We start from the raw sequence: 16,574 nt of genomic DNA, 5'->3' as shown, positions 1-16,574 counted from the left end.
GACTTAGCTTGGGGTAAATAAATCCAGCACTCTCAACTGAATGGAGGAAGCAAGAGTTTGTGCAATGCGAGGCAGAGAGTTGTCTGTCCATCCTGTGGATAAGGGAAATAGGCATAGAAAAGCTAAGACAATTATTAGGGTCAGGGTCATATTTAAATCACCCAGCACGGGCAGAGAAGTTCAGTGAATTCTGAAAGCAAGGGTGAGAGCAAAGAAGACAATAGTTATCAAAATCTACCAGAGCATATCAATTATTCTGTAAGTGGATTGGAGTGCTGGAAGGGAAAAGGAAGACAGTGGCTATGGGTACTTAGCCTAGGGTCTAAGAAATCTTTCTGTCCTTTTTGAATAAGAGCTTCAGGTCTTGGAGTGGCTCACTCATCCACCTGGAATTTTCAGGCTGTCCTGGGTCCTCTGGATCCTGTGGAGACTCTGAGAAAGGGGTGGATCCACAGGGATGGCTGGAATGTGGGTCTTCAGGTTCCTGTAACATATCGGTGGAGACAGGTTTAATCCTGGACAGATGAACCCAGCTGGTGACCCCCTGGAGTTTAACTGCCGTAGGAGTGCTCAGCAGGCCTTGGTAACGACCCTTCCATTTCGGAAGTAGCTGGTCACCAGGGGACTCATTTTTCCAGGTCTTTAAAAGTACCCAGTCTCCAGGGTTTACAACATGGTGATTGGGACTGTCATCCGGAGAGGGCTGTACTCTGTTGCCATGCTCTTGTATAGCCTCTGGACATGGCCTAGGTTTATAATGTATCTAAGATGAGCCTGGGTTTCTGGGTCAGTTAGCATGTCCAGAGTAAGGAATGGCCTTCCATATGTCATTTCTAAAGGGTTTAACTTAATGGTTGCTTTAGGGGCTGCTCTGACCCTTAAGAGGGCTATTGGCAACAGGCGATACCACGACTCTGACGTTTCCTGACTGAGTTTGCCTAAGGTATGCTTTAGAGTATGATTAGCCTGTTCTACTTTTCCTGAGGACTGAGGTCCCCCAGATGAATGGAGGTGGTATTTAATTCCTGAAGCCTGTGAAAGCTGTTGCGTGACCTTTGCTACAAACGAAGGTCCATTGTCACTCTGAAGATGACGGGGCAACCCAAATCTAGGAATAATTTCCTTTAGGAGTGCCTCAGCTACTTCAGTTGCCTTCTCTGTTCTGGTAGGGAAGGCCTCTATCCATCCAGTAAAAGTATCTATAAAGACTAGTAAGTATTTGAAGCCCTGGAAAGAGGGCATCTGAGTGAACTCTATTTGCCAGTCCTCTCCTGGGTAAGTCCCACGTTGCTGGACTGGGCTAACGAGAGGGGGAGGCTTAAGGTTGCTTCCTGGATTATGAGTGGCACAAACAGCACAGGCTTGAGTAACTCCTTTAACTGTCTGCAGGAGCCCTTTTCCTGTAAAAAGTCGGAAAACAATTGTAGACATTGCGGGCTTCCCTGGTGGTGCAGTGGTTAAGAATCTGCCAGCCAATGCAGGGGACACGGGTTCATGCCCTGGTCCGGGAAGATCCCACATGCCGCGGAGCAACTAAGCCCATATGCCACAACTACTGAGCCTGCACTCTAGACCCCGCGAGCCACAATTACTGAAGCCTGTGCGCGTAGAGCCCATGCTCCACAACAAGAGAAGCCACCAAAATGAGAAGCCTGTGCACTGCAACAAAGAGTAGTCCCCACTCACCGCAACTAAAGAAAGCCCATGTGCAGCAATGAAGACCCAACGCAGCCCAAAATAAATAAATTTATTTTAAAAAAATTGTAGACATTGCATGTTTCCCCAGATGGAGAGAATCGTGTAGCCCTTTAATAATTTTCCATTGGTCAGAGAGAGGTATGAGCAATTTCTGATCTATGTGTCACCAGCCATCTGTTCCCTTAGTTCCCCCTCTGTCTCGTGCCCAGTTCTCTTCAGAAGTCGAGTACCTGGGTATAACGTTAGATGGGGTAAGGGATGGGATTAATGCCGTTTCTGTTATGGGCATCAGGGCTGCTTTCTTTGCTTCCCTATCTGCCCTGTTGTTTCCTTGGGAAATTTGAGGAGTTCCCTTTTGGTGCCCATGGCAGTGAATGACTGCTACCTGTTGTGGATTTTTGAACTGCTTCCATGAGATGTAAAATCTCAGCCCCATATTTTATAGGGGAGTTTCTTGCATTTAGAAGCCCTCTCTCTTTCCATATAGCTGCGTGGGCATGCAAAACAAGGAAGGCAACCTTGAGATCGAGTACAGTAAACCATTTGGCGTCCTCAGGGATTTGGGTTAATAGGTTATAAGGATGGCCATGAGGGGATGAATAGGGACCTCTGTGTCGTTTACTGCTCTAAGGTCTTGTACCATCCTATATTCCCCGTTTGGCTTAACAACTGGCAGAACAGGAGCACTGCACAGAGACTGGCAGCACACCAAGAGACCATGCCTTAAGGATTTATCTATGAGGGGTTGTAAACCCTTCTTTGCTTCCAGCTTTATGGTATATTGTCTCTTGTTAGGATAGGCAATTTCTGGCCTAAGGCTAATTCTTACAGGTTGGGCATTATGGCCCTTCCAGGGATTCCTTTGTCCCATGCTGAAGGGTCCACTGCCTGTAGAATATGGCTGGGAATAGGACCTTGCTCTTCTGGCTGGTCCGTCTTAGTCAGAGTTAAGATAAGGGGCGGCTCGGGGCCTCCTAACTGGAGTGTGGCCCCAAGGGAGCTCAGAAGGTCTCTCCCCAGTAGTGGGGTTGGACATGCAGGTACAACTAAAAAGGCATGTGAAATTAACCGCTGCTCAAATTGGCAAGTGAGAGGCCCAGTAAAGTAAAGGGTGTGAGGCTTTCTGTTGACACCAGTCACGGTACAGCTTTTAGAGGAAGGAGGTCCAGTGTGAGAAATTAAGACAGAGTAAGTGGCTCCTGTATCAGTTAAAAAATTGATTTTCTTACCTGCCACATCAAGGACTACCTGGAGCTCCTTGACGGAGATAGATATCTTGTTGGGGGGAGGTGCCAGAATCCCCAGGCTGCCTCAGTTGTCCAGCATGGCCATCTCAGGAGTGGGCCTTCCCCTTTGGGACTGAGGGCAGTCCCTCTTCTAATGACCTGTTTGTTTACACACTGGGCACGGCCCTGGGGGCTCTTTCTGGCAATCTCAGGCCCAGTGGCCAGTTGACTTGCATTTGTAGCACTCCCCCTTGTTGGTCTTACCTCCAGACCGATAGTTCGACTTTTCTTGGCCCCATTGGGTTATCCTGAGGTCGCAAGCCATGGCTGACAGCAACAGCTATCAGTTTTGCATGAGTCCTGGCCTGTCTTTTCTCATGTTGGGTTCTCTCTTCTTCCCCAGCTTGATCTCAGTTATTAAGTACCCCAAAGGCCACATCTAGGAGTTGGGACATGGGGGCTTGTGAGCCAAATTGTAACTTCTGGAGTTTCTGTCTAATATTAGGTGTGGACTGGCTGACGAAGTGTTGTCCCAGAAGGGACTGACCTTTGGAAGTGGAGGTATCTATGGTGGTATACTTTTTTTTCTTTTAATTTCTTTATTTTATTTCTTTATTTTTTTGGCTGTGTTGGGTCTTCACTGCTGCATGTGGGCTTTCTCTAGCTGTGGCGAGCGGGGGCTACTCTTCGTTGTGGTGCATGGGCTTCTCGTTGTGATGACCTCTCTTGTTGTGGAGCACTGGCTCTAGGTGCGTGGGCTTCAGTAGTTGTGGCACGTGGGCTCAGTAGTTGTGGCTCACGGGCTCTAGAGCACAGGCTCAGTAGTTGTAGAGCACAGGCTTAGTTGCTCCGTGGCATGTGGGATCCTCCCGGACCAGGGCTCGAACCCGTGTCCCCTTCATTGGCCACTGTGCCACCAGGGAAGTCCCTAAATTTCCAATTCTTAAGGATACACTCCAGAGGTGTCTCTTCTGGCTTGGAGGGGGATCCTCCCATGCTGAGTAACCTGCAACCGAGAACACGAGAGTACTCCTAGAATAGAATCTGGTGTCCTGGAAACATTTACCAGGAGGCTTTAACCTGAAGGGGTTCAGGGCGTCCCCCAAATTCCCTTCGAACCTGATGGGGTTTCAAGCGACCTCTACTCTCCCATCAATTTTTGACCAGATGTCTCTGGCCTTCCTTTGTATCTTGTGCAAGGCGTCTCCCCCAGCACGGCCAGAGAAGGGCTTTTGAATCAGTGCAGACCGGTTGCCAGGGCTTTCCTTAAGAGGGATCCCTTGTCTACAGAGTTTATGTCCTATGATAAGTCTTCCAATGGTGGGGTGTATTCCTCGCGACTGAGCATCTACAAAGTTTGTAATTCGGGATTCTGGGTAGCGGCCAGTCCGATAGGCTGTCTGTAGCAGCGTGTAGGCTGTCAAGGCCTGGAGTGATGGGGCTGATAGATGCAAAGACAAACCCTTGAAAAAATTGGAGTTGGGCGCTGTGGAAGATGTCATGGGTTTCAAGGCTCGAGGGCCGGGAGGTATAGAAATTCTCATAGTAAATCTCTGGGCATTGAGTGAGGTGAGAGACTAGACAACAGAAGAATCCAAAATCCTTTGCCCTATCTGTCTGGCAACTAAGATAGAATTGGGAATTGTCTGACAATTTTGTCTGACACAGGCAGCACTGGGCTTGGCAGGGGCGGGGATGCAGTTTAGCAATAATATCCAGTAAATCCTTCCCTAAAAGGGCGCATAGATATGAAGTGAGAAAGAGACCTTGTTGTGCGAGTAAGGTGGGAAGGAAAGGCGTAGTGGAGGGTTCCTTACGGGACAGAGAGAGGGAGAGCAAGAGAGAGACCCCTGGGGCTCCTGCACGGTCGGAAATCATGTTTCCACCACATCCCAAAGGACAGTGCCACCTGTCACCCAAGTGTTATTTGAATCTGCATGGCCTGGGAAATTCCCCTGCCACCTCTTATGTTGTTGTGGGGAGCCACGAGGCTGGGAGCGGACAGAGCAAGAGTGAAAGTCAGGGGCCTCAAGCCACAGCTGGGTGAAGCCCGCGGTTTACCTTGACTTCCCGAATTCCTGGGTTTCAGCACCAAATATGATCACGGGTGGCCTTGGCCTGCAGTGGCTTGAAGCAGGATTTCAGTTCCCGGCCAGTGATTGAGGTCGGGTCCCGGCAGTGAGAGCACCGGATCCTAGCCACTAGAACGGTCGTCAGTGACAAAGCCCTGGCCGTACGGCTTTGCAGAAAAAGAATCCCCACAGAGACGGAAAGTAGTGAAACAGGTAAAGTATTTATTAAGAGAAAAAAAGAGTACAGTATGTGTGGATAGACACATGGACGGGCTCAGAGAGAGAGTCGCACCCTCATGGCAGCTTGAATCACTTTTATGGGGCATTGCTTCCATGTTTCCTTTGACCAATCATTTTGATTTGCCTGGATCAGAGTCCATATTTGGTGTATCTCAGGATTTTCCCATATGTGCATGCACATCTCTTAGCCAAGATGGATTCTACTGAAGAGGCCTATGGGTAGTGAGCATTAGTTGCCATCACTTAGCATCACTTCCCTTTTGACCTCCAAGGAGACTTTCTGTGCATGTATAGTTGGGGAGGTCTCCAGACTTCACGAATGAGGAATTAGGGACTTCCCTGGTGGCGCAGTGGTTTGGAGTCCGCCTGTCATTGCAGGGGACATGGGTTTGATCCCTGTTCCGGGAAGATCCCACATGCTGTGGAGCAATTAAGCCCGTGTGCCACAACTACTGAGCCTGTGTGCCACAACTACTGGAGCCTGCGTGCCTAGAGCCTGTGCTCCGCAACAAGAGAAGCCACTGCAACGAGAAGCCCACGCATCGCAACGAAGAGCAGCCCCTGCTTGCCGCAACTAGAGAAAGCCTGCGCACAGCAACAAAGACCCAATGCAGCCAAAACTAACTAACTAACTAAATTTATTTTAAAAGAAAAGAATGAGGAATATGTGGTCTCTTATAGTCTATCCCAAGAGGGCCTAGTCTCCTCTCTCAATTTTTCTGTTATTTCTGTCTCAGAGTATCGGTGCACGAGGAACGAACTCAAACCGTTTGCCCTGGGGGCCCACGTGTCTCCTGCCTCAAATTGGGGTTAGAGGAAGCAGAGGAAGAATTGACTGAGCTGGATTTTGGCGGATCAATTGGAGGTAGATGAGTTGAGGGAATAGGAAAAGGGCATTCCAGAATAAAATGTTACAAAAAAAGTACTAAGAATAATGTACCTATAGTTCAGCTAGCCAACTGTTAACATTTTGTTTAGTTTTCTTCTTTTTTTTAAAGAAATCATGAAAGACCTGTCAAAAGTGCTCTTTATTCCTCCTTTCCATTTATCCCGGCTTCCACCCCTCCCCACTCTCGTGCCGTCATATTATCACAGTGTGTATTCATATATTCATCTAGTTCATTTTCTATACACACATATTTTCCATAATCAGTATATATTGTAATTCTATGTATTTTTAAATTTACATAAATCATTTCACATGTACACATAACAGAGCCACAAGGCTAAAACTAATGAATGATTTCTAAAACTGTTTTTCCCATTCTCTCCCTCCTTTGCTGGGAACTAAAACTTAAATTCTTTGCTACTGTGCATTCTTTGTTACTGATTAACGTGGGCGGGCATTCTTGCTGTTTTTGCTTGTTCCTCTGATCTTAACTCCAGCCCCAAGACTTTGCTTTAAATACACGCTTTTTCCCCAGAAGGCAGGTCATAGTTTTCAAGGCTCTAGTCTGCTACCCTCCTCATTTGCTGGCAAATCAATACATTTCTCTTTCCTTTATCCTCAAAACCTTGTCCTCATTATTCTCATTTGGCGAGGGGACAAGGACGGAATTTTCGGTAACATATTCTTTGGGACGTTGCTATTTCAACAACTCTTACGAGCTGTCAAATGTTGATACATATAGGACTCATTTATTAGTTTTATTTGTTGTAATATTTTATTGTAGGAACATACCACGTTTTATTCATTCATGTCTTATTGTACATTTCCTTTGTTTTCATTTTTCACAGGGAAGTGGGCTTGAACATGAACATTTCTTCTGCACACCTGTATACATGAAATTGCTGGGTCATAAAATGCACATTTTAAATTTCACCAAAAGTGGCCATTCTAATTTTTTGCTTCCACCTGGCATCTCTAAGAGTTTCCATTTCCCAGATTTCCTTCTTCCTGTGAAATGGTCAGACCTTAACATTTACCATCCGAAGATAGTTTCGTTTTTTTGTGGCCTCTCCCATTGCGGAGCACAGGCTCCGGACGCGTAGGCTCAGCGGCCATGGCTCACGGGCCCAGTCGCTCCGTGGCATGTGGGCTCTTCCTGGACCGGGGCACGAACCCGTGTCCCCTGCATTGGCAGGCAGACTCTCAACCACTGCACCACCAGGGAAGCCTCCGGAGATAGTTTTCAAGTGGTCTTATCAGATAATTTCAGTCTAACTTTATTTATTTATATAAATTTATTTATTTAGTTTTGGCTGCATTGGGTCTTCTTTGCTGTGCACAGGCTTTCTCTAGCTGTGGCGAGCGGGGACCACTCTTCATTGGGGTGCAAGGGCTCTAGGCGCCCGCGGCCTTCAGTAGTTGTGGAACACAGGCTCAGTAGTTGTGGCACATGGGCTTAGTTGCTCTGCGACATGTGGCATCTTCCCGGAGCAGGGCTATGAACCCGTGTCCCCTGCGTTGTCAGGGGGATTCTTAACCACTGCGCCACCAGGTAAGTCCTCAGTCTAACTTTAGATACATGCAAAGACAGGGCCAGAGGAGGCTTGATGTGGCAAAGAAACCCTTGAAGGTTTCACCGTAGGGTTTCGGGGACCCTGTTACTACTCTTTAGTTTCCCTCAAAGCACTAGCAAATGATAAAGCAAACGAACAAACTGCGAGACCACCGGGAGGTGCCCAGTATGCCCTTGGATATGAAATCCACCTCGCGCTGATGGCGCCCCCCACCTCACACGGTTGGTATGTCCTGGCGGCAGTCTCCCCCCGCAGTGTGGGTTGGTTCCGTCCCCGGACGCCCGCGCATGCGCCTGCCCCGAGAGCTCGTCTTCTCGCGGTACCTCAGCTTCGCGCGCGCTCGTCCTAAAGTGCTGCGGACGGTTGCGACCCGCGGCACCTGAGAGGGGGGGGCTCAGCGAAGCGGCGGGGACCGGTCGGTGAGTACTTGACGCTTCGGTACACCTCCCGCCCGCTAGCTTCCCGCCTCCTTCTCACCCTCAGGGGGGCCGCGGCCCGCTCCTCTCCCGGAGGGGCGCCTCTGACTTGGGGGTAGGGCCCTCTCGACGGTGAGGCGGGTCTCTCCGGACGCCGAGGTGGGCGTCTCCTGAAGGGACGGCCCTTTGGAACGGCGGGGTAGGCCCCTTGGAAAACCGGGAATGGCTCCTCAGGGTACTGGGCGCCTCTCGACGCCTGGTGGGCCCCTGGTGACGCCGGATGGGCTTCCGCCCTCGGGTGCCCGGACCGCGCCCCTCACACACGGGGTGCGGTCTTCATTCTCCCCGGGTTCCCCTGGCGAAGGGCTCTGGTTCCCGCCAGCCCCTCGAAGGCGTCTTTCTCACGCTGAGCACCCCGCGAGCGGCCTCCGTCCGCGCCGCCTCCTTCCGCGGGGTCCCACAGCCGGGACTTCTCGTGGAGTCAGGGCGACTGGGCCCCTCCGCCCCTTTCTCCTCATACTCCCTCCCTACTCCAGGCTACTGTTTTGTTGGTGAGTGTTCTAGTTTTTTTGCGCAGATATAAAGATGTTCCTTGGGAATCCTTATCATCATTTACCACTTTCCTCTCCAACAGAACTAGTATGTTTCCGCGCTGTACGGTGATAGTGTATCAGGCTTTTTACATATACACATTTGTTGAATCTTCACGACAATCTTGTGAGATAGGTACTCTTATCCTCCTCACTTAAAAATATTAGATAACTGAGGATCGAAGACACATGGCGTAAGTCGTTGAGCTGGTTTTGAATCCAGCCAGATTGACTCCAATGTTCTTGTTCTTGTATTTAGTCATTGAGAATGAGTAACACCCAGGAAAAAGTGAAAGTTTATGCTACTGTCTTTATTTTTTCCTGTTAGAGGCAGTGCCTTTTAGTTGAATCCAAAAGTGTGTCTCTGGAATCAGACACATCGCGCTTCAATTCCCAACTTTCCCATTTACGAACTTAAGAAATTACCAGCTGTTTGATTTTGAATGTTTCCTAATGTGTAAAATCGTGATAAAAATAACGTAAAATAATGATGCCTACCACATAGAGTTATTGGGAGGAGTAACCTCTATAATGCATGTGAGGTACCTAAAATAGTGTCCAAGGACTCAGTAAATAACTGTAATTATTTCTCAGTGTGTTTGGATTCTGTTTTTACACACTTGTCCTAAACTGAGGCTGAATATAAACTGGAAAACAGAGCATCAGGTGTGTGTGTGTGTAAGTGTGCGTTTACCTTTTTTTAAATTGGAGAAACAGTCAAGCTGATCAGTTGATGAAGAGCTTGGTACCGAGTTTCTTGAATGGTGACTTATTTAGGCGTAAAAGTCAATCATTCATAGAGGACTGTTAAGGTCGCTGTGCCCCCAAGCTTTCAGAGCAATTTTGACAGGTTTGGTAGGGAGAATGTCAAGATTTTAAATTATCTTGTCAGTGATTGTTCTTCAGATAGATCAAGATGGTGGAAGTGCTGAACAAAAAAGAAAAATAATATCTTGAAATTGGAGATTTTCAAGGACACTACCAACCTGTGATGTAACAAGTCTCATTTTTGGGTCACCTTTCCTGCTTGTGCATTCTTTAGAGACATTTTGTTTCTAACTGTCGTGATTAAGAAGAGACTGTTGGCATCTAGACACTGTTCCTTCTTTGCAGACACAGTGGTAATTCATTCTGTAGCCTCTGTTCAAGTAATTGAAGATAAACCATTATTTTAGTGATTTTAATTTTTTTTTCATTTTGAAGGGTAGCAACTTAAATAGTAGTTGAACTATATGTTAGGTTGTTCGTTTAAATTGGCTGAGCAGTGACCTTTTTACTCTTAGAATTTCTGTGGAAATAGTATGGCTAAATCTCATGAAGCACTGGAATTTTGAAATCTGTGGGGTGCCTCTACTTAACACTTCTTACTGATCCCTTATCTGCTGTGATTGTTTGAAAACCCATTTTGAGCCTGAAGGTGGTTCTGTGCTAGGGAGAAGAGTTTTTACTTATTTAAATATCTTTAAGGAATTACATGTATTTGGTGGTGTAGCTACCACTGCTATCATGTTTGAACATACTGGTTTAAATAACTAAATGTACAGGAAACACTTAAAAAGATAAAAACTATTCCTTACAAGATGTTTTCTTAGGGAACTATGATTCCTCCAGTCTTCCCCCATACTTATCCCTACCTATTCATGATATTCTTTTAGATTCAAGGATCACCTTAAGTCTTATTATTCTCCATATAGCTTCCTACAGCCTACCATAATTTTAGCCTTCTGTGCCTTTATATAGCATTTAGTAATTTAAATATATATAATTTAAATGTATATTTTATTGAATTATATTTAATAATTTAAATATATAAGTTATATGCTATAATTTAAATATAAGCATAAAGTATAATTCATCTAATATTTATGTGTGCATACCTTACATTAGGCAGCAGTTCTAGTTGGAAGAAATCCAAAGATTAAGTCATGGAGTATTGGGAGTCAGGATTTGGAGTCGAGAGACAGATGTGCAAGTGCCTGCTTTGTGGCTTTGGGCAAGTTACTTTTCTGAACCTATGTTTCCTCATAATAATTATATATACTTCTTAGGTTTTTATGAGGATTAATTAAAATATTCATTCACTTACAAATATTATTAAAAAAAGCCCTTCTTAAAAAAGTATTGTTGACATATAATGAAGTGAACCAACCTTAATTGTATAGTTCAGTACATACATCCATGTAACTGCCACCCAAATAAAGATATGGAACATTTCCAGCACCTCAGAAGGGTCACCTGTGCCCCTTCCCAGTCAGTACTCTCCAGAGATAACTAGTGTTCTGACTTGGTCACAGTAGGTTAATTTTTTTTAAACATCTTTATTGAGATATAATTCATATACCATACAATTTACCCACTTAAATGTACAATTCAGTGGCTTTTAGTATTTTCACAGAGTTGTGTAACCATCACAGCAACCAATTTTAGAACATTTCTTCACCCCAAAGAGAAACTCCATACCCCTAAGCCATCAGTACCATTCCCCCTGAGCCCTAAGCAATCACTGATCTACTCTCTGTCTATATAGATTTACTAATATGGATATTTTATGTAAATGGAGTCATACAGTATGTGGTCCTTCTGGCTTCCTTTTACTTAGCATGATGTTTTCAAGCTTTATGTATGTTGTTACATGTATCAGGCTTCATTCCTTTTTATTGCTGGATAATTTTCTGTTGTATGGATGTGACATTATTCCTTCACCTGTTGATGGACATTTGTGTTGTTTCCATTGTGGGGCTCTCATGAGTAATGCTGCTTTGTGAACATTTATGTACAAGATTTTGTGTGGACATAAATTTTAATTTCTTTTGGCTATTTACCTAGGAGTGGAATTGCTGAGTTGTATGGTAACTCTAATTTTAACATTTTGAGGAACTGCTAGACTGTTTTCGAAAGAGGCTTCACTATTTTACATATCCACCAGTAGTGTATGAGGGTTCAATTTCTCCAAATCCTTGCCTACACTTGTTATTGTATGTCTTTTTAAATTTTATTTTAAATTTTTTAATAAGTTTTAAAAAATGTTTTATTTATTTATTTTATTTTTATTTATTTTTGGCTGCGTTGGGTCTTCGTTGCTGCGTGCGGGCTTTCTCTAGTCGCAACTGCAAGCGGGGGCTACTCTTCGTTGCGGTGCATGGGCTTCTCATTGCGGTGGCTTCTCTTGTTGCAGAGCACGGGGTCTAGTTGCGCGGGCTTCAGTAGTTGTGGCTCTTGGGCTCTAGAGCGCAGGCTCAGTAGTTGAGGCACACGGGCTTAGTTGCTCCGCGGCATGTGGGATCTTCCTGGACCAGGGCTCGAAACCATGTACCCTGCATTGGCAGGCGGATTCTTAACCACTGCACCACCAGGGAAGACTTATTGTATGTCTTTTTGATCATACACCCATTCTGGTGGGTGTAAAGTGGTATCACATCGTGGTTTTGATTTGCATTTCCCTGATGGCTATTCGTATTGAACATCTTTTACGCATTTGCTTGCCATCTGTAAATAATCTTTGGAGAAATGTGTACTTCGATTCTTTGGCTAATTTTTTTTTTTTTTTTTTTTTTTTGTGGTACGCGGGCCTCTCACTGTTGTGGCCTCTCCCGTTGTGGAGCACAGGCTCCGGACGCGCAGGCTCAGCGGCCATGGCTCATGGGCCCAGCTGCTCTGTGGCATGTGGGATCCTTCCGGACCGGGGCACGAACCTGTGTCCCCTGCATCGGCAGGCGGACTCTCAACCACTGCGCCACCAGGGAAGCCCTGTTTTTTGTTTTTTTTTTATTGTGGAAATCGTCCACGTTTTATTCAGTATTAGGGAAAAAGCAACAGGAAAGAGATTACATTCAGTGTGATTTTCAGCATCCTAGAAACACCATTATTTATGTAGAGCAGAGATAAAGTTATAAGCAGATAATGTGGCAATGGATTTCACCTTGTTCTGGCACAACCTAATTTTGGCTGCCTTACCAGGTGAATCCAGTAAACAGAGACCCTCTTTTCAAACCAGTTTTAGGGGACGTGCTACTATTCTTACTACTGTTAGCCTCTTCTCATCAGGTCACTCTTTATTCCTGTAGCCCTATCTACTCACTAGATAGCATTTCAGTTTTCTGCTCTCTAAAGGTTCCAAAAGAGTCTGTCTATTGATTTCATCACCCAGAACCGAAGTATATGGATGAGTCAGTGTGTATGTGAGTATATGTGTGTGTTCATGAAAGAGACAGAGATAGAGCAAAGACATAGCAGAGGGAGAGAGAAAGAGAGAGAAGGAAAGTTATAAAAATAATCTCTTTTACTTTTCCCCTTTTCCGGTTTTGTTTTTCAAGCATGGGACTATTTTTTTTTTTTTTTAGTTTAATTAATTAATTAATTTTTTTGGCTGCATTGGGTCTTCATTGCTGCATGCGGGCTTTCTCTAGTTGTGGCGAGCGGGGCTGCTCTTCATCGTGGTGCGCGGGCTTCTCATTGCGGTGGCTTCTCTTGTTGCAGAGCATGGGCTCTAGGCGCGCGGGCTTCAGTAGTTGCAGCACATGGGCTCAGTGGTTGTGGCACGTGGGCCTTAGAGCACATGGGCTTAAGTAGTTGCCGTGCGTGGGCTCAGTAGTTGTAGCTTGCGGGCTCTAGAGTGCAGGCTCAGTAGTTACGGCACACGGGCTTAGTTGCTGTGTGGCATGTGGGATCTTCCTGGACCAGGGATCGAACCCATGTTCTCTGAATTGGCAGGCAGTTTCTTAACCACTGCGCCACCAAAGGAGTCCCTGGGACTATGGTTTTGGATCAGCATAGTCTCTCTGATTTTTTTCAACCAAAATATTTTCTAATAAAACTCCTCCAAATTTTGCTTATTTGGCATGGGATCACTTCTCTAGTCTTTAGTGATGATTTGAAAATTCCTGTTTTTTTTAAAATTAATTTTTATTGAAGTATAGTTACAGTGTTGTGTTAGTTTTTGCTGTACAGCAAAGTGAATCAGCTATATGTATACATATAGCCCCTCTTTTTTGGATTTCCTTCCCATTTAGGTCACCACAGAAAATTGAGTAGAGTTTCCTGTGTTGTACAGTAGGTTCTCATTAGTTATCTGTTTTATACATAGTAGTGTATGTATGTCAGTCCCAGTCTCCCAATTCATCCCACCCCCCTCCTTCCCCCCCGCCCCCCCCGTACCCATACATCCATTCTCTACATCTGTGTCTATTTCAGCTTTGCAGATAAGTTCATCTGTATCATTTTTCTGGATTCCACATATAAGCGATATTATACGATATTTTTCTCTTTCTGATTTACTTCACTCTGTATGACAGTCTCTGGGTCCATCCACGTCTCTGCAGATTGCACAGTTTTATTCCTTTCTATGGTTAATATTCCACTTTATATATGTACCACATCTTCTTTATCCATTTTTCTGTCGATGGACATTTAGGTTTGCTCCATGTCCTGGCTATTGTAAATAGCGCTGCAATGAACATTTGAGTGCATGTATCTTTTTGAATTATGGTTTTCTCCAGGTATATGCCCAGGAGTGGGATTGCTGGGTCATATGGCAGTTCTGTTTTTAGTTTTTTAAGGAACCCCCATGCTGTTCTCCATAGTGTCTGTATCAATTTACATTCCCACCAGCAGTGCAAGAGGGTTTCCTTTTCTTCACACCCTCTCCAGTATTTATTGTTTGTAGATTTTTTTTGATGGCCCTTCTGACTGGTGTGAGGTGATACCTCATTGTAGTTTTGATTTGCATTTCTCTAATAATTAGTGATCTTGGGCATCTTTTCATGTGTTTATTGGCCACCTGTATGTCTTCTTTAGAGAAATGTCTATTTAGGTCTTCCGCCCATGTTTTGATTGGGTTGTTTGTATTTTTGATATTGAGTTGCATGTGCTCTTTGTATATTTTGGAGATTAATCCGCTGGCAAATATTTTCTCTCTTTCTGAGGGTTGGCTTTTCATTTTGTTATAGTTTCCTTTTATGTGCAAAAGCTTTTAAGTTTAATTAGGTCCCATTGTTTATTTTTGTTTTTATTTTCATTAGTCTAGGAGGTGGGTCTTTTAAAAAAGATCTTGCTGTGATTTATGTCAGAGAGTGCTCTGCCTATGTTTTCCTCTAAGAGCTTTATAGTGTCCAGCCTTACATTTAGGTCTTTAATCCATTTTGAGTTTTATTCTTGTGTATGGTGTTAGGGAGTGTTCTAATTTCATTCTTTTACATGTAGAGCTGTCCAGTTTTCCCAGCACCACTCTGGCTAATTTTTTTTTTTTTTTTTTTGGCGGTACAAGGGCCTCTCACTGTTGTGGCCTCTCCCGTTGTGGAGCACAGGTTCCGGACACACAGACTCAGCGGCCATGGCTCACGGGCCCAGCCGCTCCGCGGCGTGTGGGATCTTCCGGGACTGGGGCACGAACCCGTGTCCCCTGCATCGGCAGGCGGACTCTCAACCACTGCGCCACCAGGGAAGCCCACCACCACCATAATCAAGATACAGAACACTTATCTCAGGAGGTACCCTTGTGCCTGTTATCAGTCATTTCTCTCTCTCCCCCAGTCTGCCCTGAGGCAATTACTTGTTTGTTTTCTTTTCACTATTGATTATATTAGTCTTTTCTAGAATTTCATATACAGGCATATCTCAGATCTTGTGATTCCTCACGCTGGTCAAAATGACTATCAAAAAGTCTACAAATAACAAATGCTGGAGAGAGTGTGGAGAAAAGGGAACCCTTTTATACTGTTGGTGGGAATGTAAATTGACGCAGCCACTATGGAAAACAGTTATGGAGTTCCTTAAAAAAGTAAAAGTAGAGATACCATATGATCCAGTAATCCTACTCCTAGGCATATATGCAGAAAAGATGAAAAAAACTCTAATTTGATCTGCTGTATAAAACGAAAACCAAAACCTCTAATTTGAGAAGATACAGACACCCTAATGTTCATAACAGCACTATTTACAATAGCCAAGACATGGAAACAACCTAGATGCCCATCAGTAGACGATTGGTTTAAGGAGATGTGGGGTGTGTGTGTGTGTGTGTGTGTGTGTGTGTGTGTGTGTGTGTGTGTGTAAAATGGAATATTACTCAGCCATGAAAATGAATGAAATAATGCCATTTGCAACAACATGGATGGCCCTAGAGATTATCATACTAAGTGAAGTCAGACAGAAAGACAAGTATATAATAATACTTATATGTGGAATCTAAAAAATAATACAAATGAACCTGTATATAAAACAGAAACAGACTCACAGACATAGAAAACAAACTTACGGTTACCAATGGGGAAAGGGAAGGGTGGGGAGGGATAAATTAGGAGTAGGGGATTAACAGATACAAACTACTATACATAAAATGGATAAGCAGCAAGGATTTACTGTATAACACAGGGAACAACAGTATTTGGTATCTTATAATAACCTGTAAGGGAAAATAATCTGAAAAAAAAAAAAAACCGAATCACCTTGCTGTACACCTGGAACCAACACAATATTGTAAATCATCTATACTACAGTAAAAAATTTACCTATTAGCTTAATATTTTCTTCTTTTCTGTGTGATTTCTTCAAGACTTAAGTCATTAAAAAATATGCATTAAGAATAGAAATTTGTGTTTAGCTTCCATTCTTATGATAGGGAATGGTTTTGTGAATGACTCTGGATTGGAAGCGTTTGGGTGTACATTTTATTACTATCCTCCCTTAATACTAGGATTGTACAGACTTTTTTTTTTTTTTTTTGTGGTACATGGGCCTCTCACTGCTGTAGCCCCTCCCGTTGCGGAGCACAGGCTCCGGACGCGCAGGCTCAGTGGCTACGGCTTACGGGCCCAGCCGCTCCGTGGCACGTGGGATCCTCCCGGACCGGGGCACGAATCCCCGCGTCCCTTG

At 44.6% G+C, this 16,574-nt stretch overlaps 1 protein-coding gene across 3 annotated transcripts in view; it reads left to right on the top strand.

Annotated features, from left to right (window-relative positions):
• The first annotated feature begins 7,990 nt into the window (after positions 1–7,990).
• The window catches only part of UIMC1 (ubiquitin interaction motif containing 1), a 137,203-nt gene continuing 128,619 nt past the window's right edge, over positions 7,991–16,574 (top strand). For 2 of the 3 annotated variants that reach the window (XM_029216204.1, XM_029216201.1), the window contains exon 1: positions 7,991–8,118. The gene's annotated coding sequence lies outside the window, so the exon portion shown is untranslated. Of the gene's footprint in view, positions 8,119–15,120; positions 15,191–16,574 lie in introns of those variants that run through there. The other variant, XM_029216202.1, reaches the window with a different exon arrangement.

This window comes from Monodon monoceros, unplaced genomic scaffold, assembly GCF_005190385.1.
Source record: "Monodon monoceros isolate NGI ecotype Baffin Bay Population unplaced genomic scaffold, NGI_Narwhal_1 Super_Scaffold_12, whole genome shotgun sequence".
Lineage (NCBI taxonomy): Eukaryota > Metazoa > Chordata > Mammalia > Artiodactyla > Monodontidae > Monodon > Monodon monoceros.
The sequence above is the reverse complement of the archived record's forward strand: the minus strand, read 5'-3'. Positions and strand labels throughout refer to the sequence as shown.